Source organism: Triturus cristatus, chromosome 7 (assembly GCF_964204655.1).
Source record: "Triturus cristatus chromosome 7, aTriCri1.1, whole genome shotgun sequence".
NCBI classification, from domain to species: Eukaryota; Metazoa; Chordata; class Amphibia; order Caudata; family Salamandridae; genus Triturus; species Triturus cristatus.
Genome location: NC_140590.1, coordinates 1,336,940,190 through 1,336,957,596, shown reverse-complemented (window position 1 = coordinate 1,336,957,596; position 17,407 = coordinate 1,336,940,190).

Here is a 17,407-nt window from a genome sequence, read left to right as displayed (position 1 = left end):
CAGATGGTTCTAGCCAACGACAGAACAGTGCCCGATGTGTTTAGCACAGTCTGAATCAATCGCCCATATCCTATTTGTTTGCCCGGCCTACAGGTTACCAAGGTTGAAATGGCTTAAACCCATCTGTATCACCCTTGGCACGAGAGCTGCTAAAGAGGCCCTGAGGATCCTATAGACATGTAGTCAGGAATCCATTTTTATTGCAATGGCAAAATTCCTGAGTTGGGCATGGGCGATACGGGCTAACAAATTAAGGGTCTACTGTTCTGACCTTTCTCAATCTGTTTTGCCCTAATTTTGTGGGATGCGTGGCAGTTTTGAATTTGCTACCCAGTTGAGTCTTGAGGTAGGGCTATTGATTTTATGAATGACCGGGGTAGCCTTTTATCTTTCAGACTGCTATACCTGTCTGGTTTTACCGCTTTCTTTTTCCCAACCAACTAAAGCTGTGCGGACATATTTTAATTCACATTCTCTTAAATAATTGTTTTTATAGTATATTAGAGTCTGTTGATCTGTTGGATTATTATTTTATTTTAAACATGTTATTGCGATTGCTTCATAATAATGTTATTTCTGCTTTGACTCAACAATTTTTTATAAGCATTTTTAACTTGTTTGATTTTTAACTGATTGCAATGTCTTTTATGATTTTATAATCCAAATAAAGACTTAATCAACTGAACTGAACTCAATAGTAATGGAGTAAAACGTGGAATAATTGAAGAATTAAAAGTGAATTTGATTTATTTGATTAATTCATAATGGTCGTGGCTGTGCAGCTTGAATGGGGATCAAATTTGGTTCCCTCATGTACGTTCTACATTGCAGCGCAATTGGGCGGAGCGCGGAGCAAGCGAGCACGCCTACAGAGTGTTGAAGTTATGGAGTACATTAAATATGAGCACAGTTAAATTGGAGTAGATCGGTGTGCATCTCACCACCATTGATTTGCATTTGAATGAACTTTCCATCCAAAAACTGTGAGATTGCACCCAGGAGGAAAGTGGAGCGTCGAATAGTTTGAAACAGTGGGACATTAACATATTGGGAACAACATGGACAACACAGGAGTTATGTTTCCTTGGCATGCACGATTACCATCAGCATCCATGCCAACATTTCAGAAAAGCAAAGTGGGAGATTTTTTAGAAAAAATCGGGAGAATGGGGCCTTGAATCGGGTTACTGTCATGTATGGACTTTGGAAGTGTGCTACTGCAGGATCGGACATTTGAAACGCAAATGCACGTTTTTTTCTTACCTTTCAGTGGCATGGAGCGCAATGGCAGGCAGAGAGAGGGTGATGCAAGTGTTGTGCACTGGCCTGGCAGGTTGCTGGCAATGAATACCCCACCCCCCCCTCGTGTGTGGCAGCCCGGGCTGAAATAGCTTCCCGGGTACGCACAGCCGCACCCGAGCACTTCACAGGTCTTTAAAAGACCATTGGCTTGTTAATGAGGCTTTGTTGGTTTTTCACCCCTTCTAGAGCCCCTGCATTGCCACTCTGACTATCACTGGAAGAATTATCACGTTACACAATACCAAGCCCTGTCAGCTGAAACCCCGAGAAATCGGGCTTCTGGAATCGAGACTAGCCTTGAAATCGGTAGTCTCCCGCCTGAATCGGGAGGGTTGGCATGTCTGCATCAGTATAAACATAACGCACAGCATAACGGATTACTGAAATGCAATTATGAGGCAAACATGGCATGTTTGTGAAATCTTTGTTGCATGTTTAAACTCTGTTGTCTTATTCATTTTTCAAGTGTTTCATATATCGATCCATTTAAAGTAATAGCAATGTGTAGCCATCTGGGTGGGGAGCGTAATGTGTTTCCGATCTAATTGCTACGCTATTCTGGGAAATTGAGTACCTTTAGATCAGCAGCATGAGAGCCAGCGCGTAATTTTTGAAGTCCGGTGCTTAGTTTAGTCTGTGTAAGGCTGCCCGGGGGGGGGGGGTTGCGCAGCGGCCCGCCCCCTTGAGGGCGGCCGCCTTAGTGCCACAGGAAGGCACAGGGGTGGGAGGTCGTGTCCCTGGGATGGACCAAGGGAGACCCCAGCAGATAGCTGCTTCCGGCGGGGAGGAGCCAGGGGGGTACATATTCTGTCTCCGCCCCCTCCTCGCCCTCTTGTCCGCTCGTTCGCCTTGCCTGCAGTTCGTCGTGCTCCGTCGTGTCGCCCGTCTTTACCTCGGTGAGTCTGCCGGTTACCTCCCTCTCGCCCCGGCCTTGTCCCTGGGCAGTACCAGGAGACAGGGCCCTGTGGTCGGTGTGTCACGGGCGGGGGGGGGGGGCCGTGCTCGGGAAAGAGTTTGTGAGGGGGGGCAGGCTCGTGTGTGCGTTGAGGGGGACAGCGCCAGTGAGCATAAGTGATAAGTTACGCAGTGGCCATGCTCCTCGTATCTGCAAGATGTCTTGGCAGCGTTGCGAGTCCTGCAACAGGGTCGTTTGCCTGCAGACTGGCTTAGAGGGGTCGGTGCCCGCCCTTGAGTGATGCAGTGATCTCTAGGTCACAAGTTCGAATCCGAGTAAGGGAGACTCGATCTCTTAACCATAATTCGAAAAGCGGACACGGCAAAGGGAGGGTTGATGGCGTGGTTAGACCTCGGCCGGAGGCCCACGCGCACCCTATCACTCCCTCCCCAGCTGTGATATATGCCTGATTAGCTGTCGAGCGCGGGGCTGGGGGGAGTATTTCTTTCCCCCCGGGTGCGCAGACAGGTTACGCTGGGGATTGCGTCTCGGCCCTGACTTCAGCAGCTGGCCCGGGTCCGATTACCGGCCACGCAGTGCTTGTGTTCTGGGCATGAAACAGTAGCCTCCCCCCGGGTGGGAAAGGGGGGAAAGTGCGTCGCGAGGTCGGACACGTCAGACCACTTGGGGGAATTGCCAAGAGCGCCGCCTTGGGGCGCACGTGTATTGATGCCTATTTGTGGCAAGGTTCATGCACTGTTTTGTACAGTTACCGCACGCACTTATGTGCCCAGTTTATTGAGGGCTAGTTTGTAAGGACTTACATGTTGTTTATGTGCGCGCAAAGATTGTCTGTTTAACATAGGAACCCGCGTTCCTGCTTTATTTCCCGTGACCCGTTGCGCTGTCTCCTTACCCCAACCCCCAAGGCACTCCCGAGCTCCTCTTTTTCACTGTAAACGGAATTTCTTGTCTCTTCAGTAAGTGGCTGCCAGGCAGTAATTCCCCGTGACTGCTGTAAGCATTGACATAAAGAAAGGACTCGGCACCAACGCTCATTAACGGAGTAAAGCCGGCGGCCATCATTAGAGTAGCAGGGAATATATCCGACTGAAAGTAAAGATGTTTCGGTCAGTACGTTTTCCCCGTTGTGTGCTCCCTGCAGCGCTTCTAGTCTGGCGCGCGCGTGTGGGGCGGAGTCGGGCATTCAAAAAAAAAAAAATTTAAGGGAAATGATTACGCTCGCGTGTATGTCGCCCTCCCTGCATCCGGAGTGCCCTCGGTCTCGAGCTGGCATGCGCGTGGTCGCTCCGTCCGTTTGCGCCATGTTAAATCCCCCCCCCCCCCGGCACACCTTCAATTGGGGGCAAGGGGGCCGTCGTGGCACGCGCCGGTGACCGGTGGAGGGGTCAGCCTGGTCGATGCGAGGTCACTCTTTAACATTGCGGTTTAGCGGGGGCGGTCGCGTTATCTGTGGGCATTTTTCGTATTCCCGGGCCGGTAAGGTTATGCAGCCGTGCACCGGGCCAGCGCTCCAGCACCGTCGGGTCGAGTCTGCGCTGGAGAAGGGGCTATGTGGGGGTTCGGGCCCCGGTTATTGGCATGCTCCACTGTTGTGAGAGGTTGGTTACCGGCTACAGTGCGCGTCCTCGGACCGGGGTCTGTGGTTTTCGAGTGTACCCATGTACGCATTTGGTGCGCGTGCTAGCGCTCTGATACTTGGTTGGATTCGGGTCAAGTTCAGGTTTTAATAAATAATATTGTATGCGGCGGCCCTCGTGCCGGGTGATACAGGGTATCGGCGACAGTTATCTTGTGTTGGGGGCGGCCTCGGGGTCGGTGCGCTCGGCAGCCCGCCACAAGCCGCTTTCAGGTAGGAGGGGGGGGGCAGCGCCAACTTCTGTTATTGCGACCCCCCCCCTCCCCCTATGAGGAGCCATTAGTAGCCTGGCTCTAGTGCAAGCCTTGCACAGGTGGTTGTCCAGCTCTCACAGGACAGGCCCTGTGTCCCGCCACTGCATTCCAGTACTCTAGTGGGGAACATTTCATATCCCCCCCCCCTCTCCGCGCCTAAGGGGCTCGGGGGTGCATGGTTAGATTCTGACTGGTGCCCGGCCGAACGGTGGAACTCGCTCGCTGCTGTACAGTCGGGGGAGGGACACGGAGAGTATGCACCCGCCTGCAAGCACAAGAATAGCTCGTGTATAACGCTCTGATACCTGATTGGATCCAGGCCAAGTTCGCGTTAGATCACACGCTGCAATAAAAAAAAAAAAAAAAAAAAATTTGCGGCGGCCCTCGTGCTGGGAATCACTGGGTATCCGCGCTCCGGTAATCTCGTGCTGGCGGCGGCTTCAGGGTCAATAGGAGCCTGGTGCAGGTGCAAGTCTTGCGCAGGGGGTTTTCCAGCCCCCACAGGATAGGCCCCGTGAATATCGCGTACTAGTGCTTTAGTGGGTAACATTTCTAATCCTCCCCCACCGCGCCTAGGGGGTCGGGGGGAATGTCTGCAGGCCACAGTAGCAAAAAAAAAAAAAAAAAAAAAAAAAAAAAGTTATTAACTTGTTCATTTTCCTCCTTAGATTGGGCCTGGTGTACGGCCGACCGGGGGAACTCGCTCGCTGCTGGACAGGGGTGTAAGTTCGCTAGGGGACGGTGGGGGACACGGAGAGTAAGCTCCTGGCCTGCAAGCACAGGATAAGGTCACCGTTGGGCGCGGGGCATAACCGTTGTTGTTCTTTGTTTTACACAGGTCGATAAAATGAGTACCACGGAGTCGGGTAACAAGTACCATCGGTTATTTAGTGCCAAGTGACCTATTTGCTCAGCCTTTCATCCATCTGAGGTCGATAAAATGAGTAGCATTGAGTTGGGTAACAGCAATCATCGGTTATTGAGTGCCAAGTTATCGTACTGCTCAGCCTGTCATCCACCTGCGGCGATAGAATGAGTTCCATTGAGTTGGGAAACAAGAACCATCTATTATCTTGCGCCAAGTTACTTACGGGTGAACGTGCTCTCTTGTGGTTAAGATTACTTGGGATTCGAGAGGTAGGGAGATTTGGTTAGGAAGTTCGAAACAGTTGAGAATAAGCCTTGATCTAGAAAGAAGGGATCAGGATTTCCTCTCAAATTCTGCTGGCTCTGGATTGTACATAGGTGGGGCTAGAACTACCCGCAGTTTATAGGGCCTTCCTTCTCTGTTTGCTGGGGATTCTCCTCCTCAGCCGCTTGCGGTATCTTCGGCTTTTCTTGTGCCGGGGGGCTGTGGTGGTCCCGGGTTCCGCTTATAGCTATACGCCCAGAATCTGTAAGCTGGTTGTTGGATAGCACTTACAAAAAAAAAAAAAAAAAAATTTCTGGCCACCGGGTGTCACTGCCGCATTATGTTCGTTGCGGAACTAGGTTCGGAGCGCTGGTCACAGGGGCGCGGCACTCCCGGCGATTCTGGGTAATCGCTCTATCTCCTTGTATCTATCTGATAGTGAATGTGTTCTTCTGTGGTGCAGCCGATGCTCTTTTATCAGGCATGTTCCCCGGTCGGACGCGTGCGTGTCTCTTTGCCGTTTGCCGGATAACGAGAATACAGACTAGTGTTGATGTTATATTGGTAATCTTGCGGCCTATCTCAGATTATTGTGATGGGTGATGGGGCGGCGTACATAAATGGTCAGGTTGCCTTGCTGAGATGGCCATCTGCGTATTCTGGTCAGCACAGCGGGAGTGGACTGGCTGTGCGGTCCTCACAGGTGAGGCGGGAGGTTTAATCTGCTTGAGTCAGCACCCGTCGTGGGGGCCTGGGTTCAATGCTTTGTTTCTGATGTCTGGCTTTGGGCTCCCAGGTTTCTTCTGAAGGGATTGGACTTCAAAGGCTGAAAGGATGTCCGGTGTTATTTACTCCATTGTTATACGATTGGTTGTTTCCGGGGGTCATCCGCGGGTGTAGAGCGTTAGGCGCTGGTTGTCTTTTCATCGGGTCGGTTTGATGTGGGATGGTGTTTTCATTGGGCACTGCCACGTGGTGGGTTTTTCTGTGTCGGACTGTGGTTGGCCTTCCGTTCTCTCCCGGTGTGTCTCACACGGTTGTAAGACAGGGGGTCAACTAGCCCTGTGCTGATTGAGTTGCTACTACGCCATTAGTAGTTAACCACATCAGGTACTCGCTTGAACTCAACTATAGGTACTCCAGGATGCATGCCCTCCACCACACACATCTTCAGACGGGACTGCGCCCCCCCCCACCCCGCTCCAATCCTTGGAGCAATAGGGGTCCAAAGACATGTGGGGTTGGCAGGCTCGGACAGAGGTTGGTGGCGAGCTCCCACATCATTCGGTAGGAGGATTTCGAAGAGTCTTTGGGCAGGTCATTGGCCGCTCCTCCCGCTGTATTTGCTGTCATCTTATTCTCACTGGAAACCCTTACTCCGTTAAGCCTATTGTTAGCTGAGGATGCCTGTTGACGCTGTTAGACCTGCTATTAGTTAGTACACTCACTGTTATGCCTTGGCCCGGTTTGTCTCGCATCAGGGCCAGTTTGGGAGTACCGGCGAGTTGTTTGCTCCACGGCTGAAGCGGGCGCTGCTAGAACAGGGCAAGATTGATGAGGCCAGGCAGCATGACAAAGGTCTTTTCGGCACTGGCAGAATGGTGCAGGCTGCGAAGTAGTGCCATTACAGAACATGGATTTGTCAACATTCAGCTAGGAAATGATTAGCAGCAGGAAGGTATTAAACCATGGTGAGCAATTGGTTTTGGGTTCGTGCTCAACAGGAGCAAGGGATTTGCATTCTGTCCCATCAGGGTACGGGGACCGTCTATAGCACCAGGTACTGTAATGCTGCCATCTTCACCCTGGGCTGGGGGGTCAATGCCTTCCAACTTTACAGCCAGACTCTGAGCAGGCAAAGGCATACTTGCGATGGTGCAATGGGCACTCAGCAGTCGAGTTAGATGGGTCATCATACCCCGGTATGACGCAGTGATGAAACCTAGGTTGTGGCTACACACGACCAGGCACTCGAGGGCAGCTGTGGCGGGGGTGTGCCAGTGCCAAGAGGGTGCGGGTTGCCTGAGTAGGGCTGCTGGCTTGGAGGGAGCACTACTCGGATCGCCACAAGGGCACGTCTGTTTCATAGAAGGCTGAATTGTTACTTTTATGGCATGGTGCCAGTTGCTTTAGTTATGCGCATGTTTCTTGGCAGCGTCAGAAACATTCAGATTGCAATGCTGGTGGTTAGCTTGTTGTCAGGCTGTTCAGAGGTATTTTAGCTCAGGCATGGCCAAGCATGGGTTATAGGCCGGTGGTCTGCCCTGGGATTCGTGTTAACAGGCAGGTGAAGCAGCAGAACTTGGAGGGGCTTGGGTTTGACCTCGGGGTACTAGGGCGGAGCCTGGTTGCTCACTTAGTAGCACGCCCTGGAGTTTGACGAAACAGGTACCTTTGATGCGAGCATCAGTACCGGGTAACTTCTCCCGACCTCCAGCACTGGCTGGCAGCTATGCAGGTGGCCTTCCAACAGGGCCATGGTCCATATGATTAAGGGAAGCACCGGGGTAACACTTTGGGCTACAAATCTGCAGGAGAACAATTTGGCTTTCCCAGTATTCAAATAGAGAAGCATTTTACATCGTTGTTCTCCTCTGTGGTCACTCTGTCCTGTCTCTCCCTGGTATAATAGCAGAATTTTGGGAGGGCAAGGCTTCACATTTGGTGGTGACTGATGGAATACGATGGGCGTACTCCAACGGAGTGAAAGAGGAAGGAAGGCAGGCTTGTCAACCCTTACCTCCCCCGCATGGGCACTGCCAGGCAGGAGTGGGCGGAGCCTGGTTGCTCACTTAGTAGCCCGTCCTTGAGTTCGACGAAACAGGTACCATGGATGCGAGTATCGGTACCGGGTAACGTATCCTGCCCTTCAGCACTGGCTGGCAGCTATGCAGGTTGTGGAAGTGGCCTTCCTCGGGGGCGATATGGTCCACATGATTGAGGGAAACCCCGGGGTAATGCTTTTGGGCTACCAATTAGCAGGAGAACAATTGGCTTACCCAGTATCCAAGATAGTGAAGAATTTTACACGTTTGTCCTCCTCTGTGGTCACTCAGTCCTGTCTCTCCCTGGTATACTAGCAAAAGTTTGGGAGGGCAAGGCTTCTCATTTGGTGGTGACTGATGGAATGCGATGGACATACTCCAACTGAGTGAAGGAGGAGGTAAGGCGGGCTTGTCAACTCTTACCCCTCCCGCATTGGCACTGCCGGGCAGGAGTGTCTTGTCAAGGGGATTGTTCTTCAGCCATTCAAAGGCTACATTGGACCAACGCCTAGTTATAGGTTTACGGTCATTTCAGTCAAAATCCACGGGGGAGTTAGAAAGGATGAGGGCACCTGTCCTGAGGGGCATGCTGCCCGCCGGTCCGGTTGGGCGTAGATTGTCTTGGCTGGACCTGGGAGAAGCCCGGTATCAGTTGCTGTAGGTAAAAAAGTCTACCTGGAGCCATGCGCAGTTGCGCAGAGCAAAGAGGTTTGGGCTTCATCAGGCATGGTCTTATACACGCCAAGTCCACAGGGTGCCGGGAGGGAGATGGGGTGCACCTGTCTAGTTTAGGCACGGTTCTTTTCCTATTGGACCTAGGGGAAGCTTTGGCTTCAGCAGGTTGTAAGGAAATAGGTCTACCTTGGTGGGGGGGCCCTGGTAGTGACGGTGGCCACTCCCAAGGCTGTGGAGGAGTTACAGGGCGATCCAGGGTCTGCACATACCAAGGGGTATAGCATGCAGCAGCACCGTGTGGTGCTAAGCCAGGATACCCAGGGATGTTTAGCGTGTCCACTGGAAGACCGACGGCGCCCCGCTATCCGACAGGCGGTTGTGGGTCTGAGCAACCGGGGGCTGCCATGTATGCTCCGCCCACCCATCACGGGGGGGCGTGTGTAGCAAGTGGACTGGTGGTCCACAGGTGGGAGGGGGGGACCCTCCCAACATTAGGTATACACCAATTGGCGTTGCCATGGTGACTCTAGGCTTATCAGACGGGCAGGCGGCATAGGGGCTGGCCTGCCCTGGGATCGCCCGTAAGATAACCCACCATGTTTGCATATTGCTTATGCTAATAAACCTGCAGCAATATTTCTCCACTTACATTCAGTGTCGTGTGTTTTTATTTATGTACTTATGTGTGTTGTGATAACTGTTGCCGATATTGGCACTATGTAAGGCTGCCCGGGGGGGGGGGTTGCGCAGCGGCCCGCCCCCTTGAGGGCGGCCGCCTTAGTGCCACAGGAAGGCACAGGGGTGGGAGGTCGTGTCCCTGGGATGGACCAAGGGAGACCCCAGCAGATAGCTGCTTCCGGCGGGGAGGAACCAGGGGGGTACATATTCTGTCTCCGCCCCCTCCTCGCCCTCTTGTCCGCTCGTTCGCCTTGCCCGCCCATCCGCTTACCCGGCGTCCGGAGGGACAAAGGGGGGGCCAGGTTTTCTAACAATTCTCACTTTGTGTTGCAGGAGGAGTTACAGGGCGATCCAGGGTCTGCACATACCAAGGGGTATAGCATGCAGCAGCACCGTGTGGTGCTAAGCCAGGATACCCAGGGATGTTTAGCGTGTCCACTGGAAGACCGACGGCGCCCCGCTATCCGACAGGCGGTTGTGGGTCTGAGCAACCGGGGGCTGCCATGTATGCTCCGCCCACCCATCACGGGGGGGCGTGTGTAGCAAGTGGACTGGTGGTCCACAGGTGGGAGGGGGGGACCCTCCCAACATTAGGTATACACCAATTGGCGTTGTCATGGTGACTCTAGGCTTATCAGACGGGCAGGCGGCATAGGGGCTGGCCTGCCCTGGGATCGCCCGTAAGATAACCCACCATGTTTGCATATTGCTTATGCTAATAAACCTGCAGCAATATTTCTCCACTTACATTCAGTGTCGTGTGTTTTTATTTATGTACTTATGTGTGTTGTGATAACTGTTGCCGATATTGGCACTATGCGCTACGGCACGTGACATATCACCTGGGGGGGAGTTGTAAGAGCTAAATATAAGTGAAGGCCTGCAAACAGTTTGTTGCAGTTAACAGCAATTATGAAAAGACGTGCGGAGGCACACCAAGGAAAAACTGCGAGACGGAATGGATTAGTGTTGCAAGGAAGGGAAATCGAGTAATGAGTTTTTCCTGAGGCAGATCAGCATATGTCACGGTAAGCGTGCTTCAGAGTACTGTCAGGGCCCGACTGGGAGCCAAAACCGGCCCTGACAAAGTGCTCGGCTGGCCCCCGGGGGATTGGGGGTGCGGCCGAGCTCTTTGCCAGTGCCGGTTTTCGGCCGATTTTGTTACAAGGCCGATTTTGCAGCTATGCTGCAAAAACGCCCCTGCAACACAAACGGCCCCCAGGGCCCAAAACCGACCCCACCCGTGCGGCGCACCAGGGGATTGCCCGGTGCCCGCTACCGCCAGTCCGTCCCTGAGTACTGTTGCAACAGGGATAAAACAAAGGCTCCACGGGTGAACACGGAGCATTTTAGGATTAATGGAGGATCGGATTTCGATAAGTGAAGTGTTTGGTCAGCAGGGGAGTTTAACATGGGTTATTTTTAAGTTGAAGGTCACACAAATAGATGAGCAGTTGAGCCATGATGTAATAGCACATTGAAGTTTAATTCATGGCTGTTTCTAGTTTGTTTATTGCATTATCAGTGTCATAACTGCCCTGATGGTTATTAATTTAATTCATTGTTTTGTACCCTAGAATAGATACCCCAAGGCAACATCCCGAAATGCATTAAGTGATTTTAAATAAATCGTGACATGTGGAAACATTTAATTCTCCTGTGTTTTTATGAAAAACCGTGAACAAACATAAGAATGAGTCAAATGAATTGAAGAATACAAAGTGAGAAAAAGTGAATAGTAATGGAGTAAAACGTGGAATAATAGAAGAGGTAAAAGTGAATTTTATCTATTGGATTAATTCATAATGGTCGTGGTTGTGCAGCTTGAATGGGGATAAAATGTTGTTCTCTTGCGTTCATGCTTGCAGATAAGCCATAAACAACTGGCAGTTCATCACACCTAAGTGGGTAAATAAAGAGTGTCTTTGGTGAAAGTGAATGAAGGTGTGAGAGTGGCAGGGCACTACGTGACTGGAGAAGCAACAGGTGTAAACTATTTTTATCAGGATTATAGTTTTCCTTGGATGCAGGCTTTGGGATAAATTGGTGCCACTTTGCATGATTTATCTACTTTTGCCTTATGTTAGAATTTCATATATCATCCTGCAGCTTGCTGTGCTGACAAGGAAGGTTTTGTGAGGATAATGCCAGCTGTAGGAAAAAATCCCTTCTATTCATGATCATAAGATTATCTATCTATCTATCTATCTATCTATCTATCTATCTATCTATCTATCTATCTATCTATCTATCTATCTATCTATCTATCTATCTATCTATCTATCTATCTATCTATCTATCTATCTATCTATCTATCTATCTATCTATCTATCTATCTATCTATCTATCTATCTATCTATCTACAATTAAAGTGTTTAAAGATTAAAGTGAAGTTATAGTTAGGTGTGGAAATAAGATGAACATGTTTAAAATAGCCTTATAGCCCTGGTAAAGGCCTTAAACCAAAGTTCTAGGCCCGAGCCGCAAACAAAGGCCTATAACAAGAGTGAGGGCCTAAAACAAGTATAGCCTGAGGCATAGGGGGCTACAAGGCTTTTAGAACATTCCATAGACTAAGAGTAGGATGTTCTAAATTAAAATGGGAGAAACCTGAAGTCATACATTGGAATATTGGTAGTCTGGGCTTATACCAGCTATTATAAGCCTGGACCTACTCCATTGTCTTCATTGGAGCTCTCAATATTCCAGTGTTCTAATAACGTTTAAAAAACAAAAAAACACTGAAAGTCACCATTTACACTTCACAGAGCAAACTATAACTTGCGCTCCAGGCATGCACTGCTTATGACCTTGCATCATTCATGTCAGTTCAGCGGCACCACTGATGACATCACTGATGACATCCCATGTGACATCATTGATTATATCACTAAGGACATCACTGATAATATCATGTCATTTACAGCGTGGAGTTACTGAGGGCTTGATTCACAAAGGTAAACTTAAATTTTAGCGTAAGTGTACAGTTTTTTTGCTATTTACAAATACATTTTAGAAGTACTATCTTTATGACTGTGGAGTCTTCACTCATGGCGGAGACTCAGCACATTCAAAGATAGCATAGGTCCTTCTTTTTATGGATGGAGTCATTATAATACTACTTGTAAAATGTGTTTGTGAATAGCATAAATAGCAAGAAAACAATGTACCCTTGCGATTCAGGCCCTGAGTCTACAAGTGTAGGTCAGTAGCATTGAAATAGCATTACTCTTGAGGGCAAGCGTGATTATGCATGTTGAAAGTTATATTGTGCACAGTTTACAAATCACTAACGTTTGGGTTGCAGGTTTTACTCCATGTTAAACAAGGTAAAGGCTGACTGCACTAAGGGGGCATATTTCTGAACAGGGTTGCATCATGCTTGCAGCTCACAACATGGTGCAAACACGACACACACCCAAAATGTGAATTATGATGCCACACACGGCCACCTTGCATGGCCCTGAGTGGCTTAATATATCTGGAATAACGCAGCACAGCGCAAATCGCTGTGCTGAATTACTCTACCCTGGGAAGCGTTCAATGTGTGATCCCATGCAGACCCTATGGTTGTGACGCATTCCCAGATGTACCAAAAGTGGTAGACCTAGGAATGCACCAAAAAGATACGCCTTCTCAGGGGTGGTGTAATGAGTGGAAACATCTTAATTTCTTCTCATTACTTTCTCTTTCTAAGTGTGCTGCATTCTGCAGCACACATAGAAAGAGGAATATAACTCTCAGGATCGTTTTGTACAGGAAGGTTTCCCTTCCTGCATTAAAACAAGACTGCATGCAATACAGGCACCCTTGCACCATGGTGCAAGTGTGCCTGCATTGATAATAGGCAGCCAAAATGGCACCAGCATTGGGACAAAGGCAGGATTGCATTGCATTGTATTCTTAGAAATATGGTGCATTCCTGCCCTTTCTCTGTCACGCAGCACAGTGCACCAAGGTGACTTGCTGCGCTTTGTGACCTCTTTGTAAATATCATCCCCAAATGTGGGTTGCAGAGTTATCTTTGAAAATAGGTGTGGCTTAAAGCTACAGCCTGCTCCAATGAATCTGTGAGAAATGCTAAAGATTCTGTTGATGATTGATTACCCACTGGTAGATATCTGGGCATGTGTTAAAGAGTTGTAATTCAGTGCTATAGACAAATTGTGTGTAACAAGGCCATTTATAAGGTGGGAATATTTATTTGCAATATCCTTATGATATATGGTAGGGGGTTCTATATTAATTTAAAATGTTGTTACACAAACGCCTTGCCCGCAAACCTCTTCAGTCCATATTGTGCTGCTCTTTCACGTAAAAGAGATAGCATGTTTGCAAACATAAAGTATAAGGAAAGATCTTCAAAGCCAGTGTCCTGGACCATCTGAAGGATTGGGCATTTTCTAGAGGACTGATCCTTATGACGCAGGCTGTTTTTTTGCCCAAAACACTGTAATAGCCAATATTGTGGTTTTGCAGACGATTATAGACAAATATGTTGTGGCGAAATTACAGGTTGTCCATTGCTTTTTTGTCTATTTTACTACCGCTTTTGATAGTGTAGATAGGCCAATGCACTGGAAGAAGTTACAGAGGTTAGGAATACCCTATGACCTACTCACAATAATCATATCACTACATACATCCAATTAAAAATATTTACATCTAAATGGAATGACTGCGAAAATACAACAGGGATCTGTGATTTGTGTGACGGAGGAGTGCAGGATTTACTTCATGTACTGTTTGTTTGTCCAAATCCAACCCTGGTAGAGGCCCGAAACCCGTATTTAATGTCCATCTGTTTTAGATATAATATATTCTCAGCACAAGGGTTCATTATGCTTTGTAAATCGCCACCTGATACATTAGTCTGGTAGAATTTGTATACATTTTTAAAGAGTGTATTAAAGTTGTTTTAAAGCTGAAATATTATAATTGTTTTTAACAATTCCATTTTGTATTTGTTGACCTCAGCAAAGGTCTCAATCAAGTTAAATAAACAATCTCAATAAAGAATAAGGTAAAATCTCTAATGCTAATTTAATCCCACCAAAAAACAGTTAGATCTGTTTTGCAAACAGATATTAAAATTTGTTTAATACAATTTAGATTTATAAAGTAAAGCACTGTCCCTCAAAATATGCAGAAACATAGGGAGAAATACATACAAGATTTCGAGCAGTCAAATGAATGGCTCAGCAACACAGTAGGAAGCAGCAAGGAGCAAGCAGGCGTGGATCACCGCTTGGATCACTCAGTATTATACCGGCAGAGAGTTGGACAGCCGAGCAAAGGTGGAGAAGCGGAGTGGCTAAGAGCCACAGAAGGTGCATAGATACTAGGCGCCAACCTATGGTTGAGCTGTGGTGGCTGGCGTTAGGTCGCTGGGGCTTGCTCACACGGAGCCCATTGACTGTCAGTTTCTTCACAACTGGATATTTCTTCACCTGTTGTTGCCTGTTGCTGACTACATTTGTTTTTTACTCGAATCCCAGTGGACAGTTGTTGATGCTCTGCCTTATTGCCTGGTTACCACCACTGCCCCTTCAGATATTTCTGCATGGTTGCATACTTGTCCGCTCAGGGGAACATTGCGGCCACCGCATCTGGCTTATGGCATACTGCTTCAGCTACTGCCATCTTACTGTATCTCCCTGCCCCCCTTAACAAACTTTTTCAAAGATAGCTGTGCTGCTCGCATCATACATATAGAGCTGATAGCCCTCAAGCAGGATCTGTTAGTGTGCTTGTGCCCTTTCTCAGTGGCTTAATTGGTTTGTGTAGTACCATCAAAGGGAAGGTGAGGCAGCACTTACACTACTTTTGGCCACTCTGAACATATTGCCAAGCAAACAGCTTAACCAATTTAACTGTAGTGCGTTACCCAAAATATTTTAATTTAATTGACTAATGTCAAAGATCTAAGGGAAGCTCTCTATGCAACAACAGGGCCAGAATTCGATTGGAGTTTTTGATATTGAATTTCTCCTTTTTTTAGCCAGTACGTTATATAGTATCCCCTGCACCTATGTTTACAACTTCAGACGCCAACAAGAGTGGGAGACAACAACAATTTTGTGGAGGGTTCAGGGAGTGACGCAGAGATACAACATAATGTGAGCAGAGCAGAGCAAAATGGCTGAGGCGAATGAGCCTCGATGGTCTAAGAGGATTGTACTTTTTAATCAGAACTTGTCAGCTTCCCACTGCTGGGGAAGCCTTCGTTTCTATAAGCCCTGTTCTAAGCTCTGGTCACTCTGCGCTTTTGATACTTTTGGAGTAAGTAAGGAAGTAATATGACAGTATGGAAGCTCAGCTTGGGTAGATTGATTAGATTAAAGGCATGTAAAAAAAACAAATCTAATCCTCTCAGGAATAAGGTTACTTGGGAATTCGTCCTGTACCTAGAGGTGGGTGAATAATTCAGCTCCTCTAGCTTAGTTTGCAGAATTTTGCCAATTCTGCATTTCGCTTGGAATGCGTAGTTCCGGCAAATCTCCGCCAACCACAGTGTGACGGAGCTTTTTTTCTTATGCAGCTCGCCAACATTAAGTTGATGAGCATAAGCGAGAATTTGCATCCCCCAGCATGACTTTTGGCACAAGAACATCTCCTGGCGAGATTTTTCAGCATGGGCAGTTAAGGCACTCACCCCCATTCACATTGAGAAAGATGCCGCTCAAGCAGAAAATCAACTAAAGAGGCAGAAAGAAGCAGCCCCCTCTGGTGTACCGTGCAGTGCATTCCGTGCTGATTTTACAGCACGGAAGAAACTCCTGGTGCTAAAAATCAGCGTGAGCAGAGCAACATAGCAAATTCTGCCCACTCACGGAACTCTGCATAATGTCACTTAATTTGCATGTAACTCCACAGAATTCCACAGAGTGAAACTCTGCCAGTTCTGCCCACCCCTATCTGTAACATCTCAGGTTACAATGCTAAATGTTCGGAATCTCTTAAGTGTCGGGAAACTTTTTTATCATCCATCTTAGCACTACTAGAAAAAACATTAAGCAATGCAGATCACATTCAAGATACCCTATTAACAACTCTGAAGGTTCTGGTGGGACCAAAGGGAGAGGAGGATCCTTTATCTTGGGTTGTGTATTTGAAGAACAATGGGAGGAAAGGAAGCAACTCTCCCAGTTTGAGTAAACATGTCCCCCACTACATGTCTCAGGTAAAGTCCAAGGACTGTGGGCTACAAGTTGGTAAATTGCAGTATCAGGGTGTGGACAGCTCTCCCCATTCCCCACAAGCAAAGTTTGCACAAAAGGATTGTGTGACTCAAGATGACAAACATCAATTAAAGAAGTCTTGGGATTATTAAGAAGCCATACAATGAGGGAAGTCCCATTTCTCACCCACAAAATTGAAATCCTGGTTCACCGAAATCGGCATCCACCTGCTCTTCAGAGAAGCCTCTTGTTCCAGGACTGACTCTTTCACTATTTTTAGTTTTAAGGAATTTGCCAATGTGAACTTGGCTAATGCTCCTGTACCCCTCAAGTCCAAAGAGAAGGCATAACTAAAATAAACTCTTACAGAGAGAAAAGAATAAACAAAGAATTTTTAATAAAGGCAAAAAAAGTAATTTTCAGGAAAATGTTGAGGCTGCTTCTGAGGAGGGCAAGGTGAACAGAACAGTTAATGACAATATAAATGATTTAAGGACTAATAATGTTCACTTCTCAAAGAGAGATCTGCTTACCCCTGATCTCTTGGCTGGAAGAGTAAAAGATGTACATTCTGCCCCTAACATTCACCGCATTTCCTCTAATTTGCTGCTAATTGATCCAAATCCAGCTGCTAAACCATTTTTTTTATTCAATAGACTATACAAATATTGTATGGGCAGGTAGAAATGATGTGTCTCTCTCCTCCCTGACTGTAGTCAATTCTAAACTGGGTTTTGTAGCCTTGTTTCATCTAGATATACTTTTAAATTATTCCTTTTTAGTATCCTGTTTTGTGGATATTGAGAACTTTAAGGTGATTCAAAGCAGTGATATTTCTCTTGTTACCCTATTGCACTCTCCCTTG